This window comes from Panthera pardus, unplaced genomic scaffold (genome assembly GCF_024362965.1).
Source record: "Panthera pardus isolate Hobbes unplaced genomic scaffold, ASM2436296v1 HiC_scaffold_21, whole genome shotgun sequence".
Taxonomy (NCBI): Eukaryota; Metazoa; Chordata; class Mammalia; order Carnivora; family Felidae; genus Panthera; species Panthera pardus.
The window spans coordinates 1210653-1211612 of record NW_026526777.1 but is presented as its reverse complement, the minus strand read 5'-3'; the positions used below and the strand labels follow the sequence as shown (position 1 = coordinate 1211612).

General features: G+C 53.0%; 1 non-coding gene across 1 annotated transcript; it reads left to right on the top strand.

The window, feature by feature from the left end:
• Positions 1 to 257: 257 nt before the first annotated feature.
• On the top strand, positions 258 to 330 carry TRNAE-CUC (transfer RNA glutamic acid (anticodon CUC)). Its single transcript has one exon. It is a non-coding gene; the product is annotated as a tRNA-Glu (tRNA).
• The last annotated feature ends 630 nt before the right edge of the window (positions 331 to 960 follow it).

Sequence of the window (960 nt, the reverse complement as noted above, 5' to 3'; positions counted from 1 at the left end):
GGAGGCCCGAAGACAGGGCGGCAACGTCTTCATAAAAGTAAAGACAGAATTCGGGGGAGATGGCAAGCGCTGAAAGGATCCGTCGTCACCAGCAGGCCGGCACTAAAGAAAGTAATTTAAGTCCTTCAAGCAGAAGAAAAATGCCAGATGGAAACATCCATCTCTCCAAAGGAACGGACGAAGGGCACCAGGCAGGTAAACATGTGCCTGAGCATAACAGGCCTTTTTCTTGTTTCAAAATTCTCTGTAAGAGAGGCGCCCGGCTGGCTCAGTCGGTAGAGCACGAGATTCTCGGTCTCGGGGTAGTGAGTTCAAGCCCCACGCTGGGTGTGGAGCCTACGTAAAGAAATGAAGTGAAATATAAAATAGAACAGAATAGAACAGAATAGAATAGAATAGAATAGAATAGAATAGAATAGAATAGAATCTCTTTAAGTGAGACCTGAGGGATTGAAGCAGAAATAACGTGTGGTCCCACCCGGCGAGCAGGAGGGAGAAGCGAAATGCTATCCCTTCAAAATGGAATGTAACACGTTCAAGATGCATTCTGTAATCCCAGAGGAACCGCGAAAACAAGTTTTCCAAGAGTATAGTTAATAAGCTAGTAAAGGAGACAAAGCAGAGTGGGGGTCACTGGCGTCCCCGGGACTCCGTGGCCCAGGGGGGTGGGTCCCCAGCGCCTCCAGATGCTGGGGACAGAATAAGTACTCAGAAAAGAGCTTCCTCTCCTGCCACCTTCTGGCAGTACATCCAGCCTATTTTTAACTTGAGTCTCTGTTTAAGTGCTTTTGGCTAAAAGAGAGCCCGCCGCTTCGGAGCCCCGGGCCGGCCACGGACTCCCCGGCTTCCCCAGCCCCGGTGGCCCCGGCCGCTCGGACGCCCCCCTTCCCAGCCATCTGTGCCCGGCGCGGGTGAGACACCTCCAGCGGGCGCGCGCACACGGCACCTGCAGGCACCTGG